At 38.3% G+C, this 3412-nt stretch overlaps 1 long non-coding RNA gene across 1 annotated transcript in view; it reads right to left on the reverse strand.

The window, feature by feature from the left end:
• Window positions 1-1314: 1314 nt before the first annotated feature.
• LOC145716339 (uncharacterized) overlaps window positions 1315-3412 on the reverse strand; it is a 68495-nt gene continuing 66397 nt past the window's right edge. Inside the window, exons 3-4 of the long non-coding RNA XR_014138964.1 lie at window positions 1495-1606; window positions 1315-1463 (exon numbers count right to left, since the gene is read on the reverse strand). This is a non-coding gene — a long non-coding RNA (uncharacterized LOC145716339). The remainder of the gene's footprint in view (window positions 1464-1494; window positions 1607-3412) is intronic.

Below are 3412 nucleotides of genomic sequence, written 5' to 3' on the forward strand. Positions count from 1 at the left end.
AATATTGAAAGTCTCTATTTGAATAAAGGGGAAGAAAATGGAATTGATTTTTATATGTATTATAGTCCAGGTAGTATGTAATGTTCAGTTGCATGATCTAATATATTCAATGCAGCAACCATGCAAAGGATACTCACTATGTTTACATATGAAATAAAAGGCTCATAGAATGTAATGTCAAACCAAATTTGAGGCAGAGTGTGGACTCAAAGCTTATGAAAATGATGGTGCTATCAAGGTTGTCCTCAGATGACTTCTTGGATTATAATATTATCTGTGCATATTTATGCGATTGGTAGAAAAAAAACAGGTTTTACAAAAAGCAAATATATGGAAGACCAGGAAGAATATGAGAGATTGAGTATACATATCTTGTTTGAAAAAGTAAGCAATTTTAACCAATCTGGCTAGTGAAGGCTGTTTTTGAGATACCATGATTTTCATTTCCATGCAGAGTAAATTTCGGAGATACCGTTGCTAGTTACTGAGCTAGGACCTTGGTCCTACCTACTATTTTTCTTTTCTTATTTTTGTTGATTTTCTCAATGCTAGAGTCAATGCTGACACCATAGTCCTCACAAGTAGAAGAGAGATGTCAATTCTAAAGCTTATCTCACTGTCTTCTCCAAATGTTTCTTAACCCTCAGTCATGGGCACCCATTGCAGTTGGAGGGCATCACAGCATTTCCCTTTACTAATTAATTTTGAGTACATATTTTTCCAGATTACATAAAAATTATATCATGATGTGTTTGTAGAATTTTAGTCATACATACAACAGGAGAAGGATGGGAAAATCTAAATAATTGCTTTTAGTGTTCTAAGATGCCATCACTTACCAATTTAACAGTAAGAATAGGAAAGAAGAGGTGATGTTTGAATGTTAAATTTTTTCCATCCTATCTGCTTAAAAAATGACCATTTCTAACAAATGCATTTTCTGTTAATACTTGGTATTTTTTCCTTATCTATCCGATACTGAGCTTCTAACATCTTTTCCCCCCTCCTAAGAATTCGTTTGACAATATGCCTATCCATTTCTGACTAGTGGCATGTTTTCTATCATATTAATTTGAAAACTTGTCCTCTTCTGTAGAGTTAAGATCTCCCCTTTGATCTACAGCACATCTTGCGGCCCTTGCTGAGGTCACACTGTGGATCCAGGAGCCACATGCAAGTGCTATTATTATATTACAGTTACGTGATGCGAGCCAATTCATTTTTCTTTCTTTTTTTTTTAATGTTTTATTTATTTATTCAGGAGAGTCAGAGAGAGAGAGAGAGAGAGAAGCAGGCTCCCCGCCTAGCAGGGGGCCCGATGCGGGGCTCGATCCCAGGACCCTGGGATCATGACCCGAGCTGAAGGCAGACGCTTAACCATCTGAGCCACCCAGGCGCCCCCAAGTCATTTTTCTTATTTGCTATGGAGATACGATTGACATGACAAACGGAAAGACAGACAGCTACATTCCAAATGGTAAGACAGACAGCTACATTCCACTGGGTCCTGGTTACAGTGCTATCAGTTCTTTCTTGTTAGTTCTGCCAAGTATTTGTTAAACTTACTGGAGTTCCTGCTGTTTGTTTCATTTGCCATTTCTTTTTTCTGTAACTAGAAAAATTTAGAAGCATCATAGGATTTTCATCAACTAATAAAATACAACAGTCTAAACAGATTACAAGGTACATAAATGAGAGAAGAAAATCTAGGTCACTAATTTCAGTTCAAATAAAATTAACATGGCTTATAGACCTCATAATGCCTTTTAATATCTCTGTCTTTAGCAACTCAAGAAGCTTTACAATTTTCAGGTGATTCTTACACAAAATGTGTGGCAGACAGATGGCTAATTTAACCTACCAGGAAAGAAAACTGCGGGGAAATTAAAAGCTAACCTGACCCACTTAAAGAACTGCTGAAAAAAATAATAACGAATGTGATTCCATTCTCTTTGTATTTTTTTTTCTTTTAAAAAAATTCTTTTGGGGCGTCTGGGTGGCTCAGTCGGTGAAGCGTCTGCCTTCAGCTCAGGTCATGGTCCCAGGGTCCTGGGATTGAGCCCCGCATCGGGCTCCCTGCTCAGCGGGGAGCCTGCTTCTCCCTCTGCCCCTCCCCCACTCACACTCACTCTTGCACCGGCTCTCTCTCTAGAAAATCTTTAAAAAAATAAAAATAAGGGGTGCCTGGGTGGCTCAGTCGTTAAGCATCTGCCTTCGCCTGAGGTCATGATCCCAGGGTCCTGGGATCGGCCCCGCATCGGGCTCTCTGCCTGGCGGGAAGCCTGCTTCTCCCTCTCCCACTCCCCCTGCTCGTGTTTCCTCTCTGTGTGTCTCTCTCTGTCAAATAAATAAATAAAATCTTTAAAATAAATAAAAATTTAAAAAACAAAAAAATTCTATGAAGTTATGTTTACAGCACATGTAATCATTGCTTCCTGACGGCTCTGTCCCCAGATACTTTTACTCACTCCACCATTGAGGAGCACGGTATGTGTAGAATGAAGCTGCAAGCATGTTTTGGTAAAGTTACTAATTTTGGAACCTCTGACCAAAGGCACTTTGCACTAATGCATGGGCAGTACAACAGTCTTTATATAACAAAATAAGTAAATGCAATTTTATCACGATGTGCTTTTTGCAGATATGAATCCAGAAGATACAACATAAGCATGTGGAGGCAATGTGGATGGTATCTCTCTTCTGTTTGAAAGTTTTCCATAGTTTCCAAATGTTCCATCATGAAATTGTTTTCAGATAATAAAAATCACTTCACCATATTATCTGTCCTTTTTTTGAGAGTTCTCAGTAGAGGGGATTTATTATAATCATCATCGCTGGGCATGAAAACACACACACAATAAAATTTAAAAGCACTTTATATCTGTGTCTGAAATTTTAGTATATGCTTCTTCTACCCTGAGTCTCTCTGTATTATTCTTGGGATGTCACTTTTTAAATTTCACAAATCACACAATAAAAGGTTAAAGCACATTCTGTCAGGCAACTGAGACAGGAGTCGGTTGAGTACGTCTAAGTAGAGGAAGTAAAGACAGGTATTTGTCACTCAGAGGATTTAATTTCCTGACTTCTGAAAGTATTTCTGCGAAGGAGAAAGGGACAGAATCCTCTTGTTAGATGTGCTGCTGAGTTACCCTCAAACAGCCTGGAGACAGACATATCATCTCAATTGCTTTCTAAAGGAACATCCTGCTCAAATAATGATTGTGTACTCCACATTCATCCTCATACAGGAAAAGGGTTATCATGACTCATTCATTTCCTTGGAAAAATCCATCAACATCTCAATTTATGTTAAGCTGAGATGAATAAAGAATCACACTTGTAACACAAATGAGCCACAGAAGCACACACTTGGTGATCGGACAGGTTAACTAACTTTTCCTCAAGAAAG

The sequence above is a fragment of the Leptonychotes weddellii genome, chromosome 11 (assembly GCF_054177405.1).
Source record: "Leptonychotes weddellii isolate Sample4059 chromosome 11, ASM5417740v2, whole genome shotgun sequence".
Taxonomy (NCBI): domain Eukaryota; kingdom Metazoa; phylum Chordata; class Mammalia; order Carnivora; family Phocidae; genus Leptonychotes; species Leptonychotes weddellii.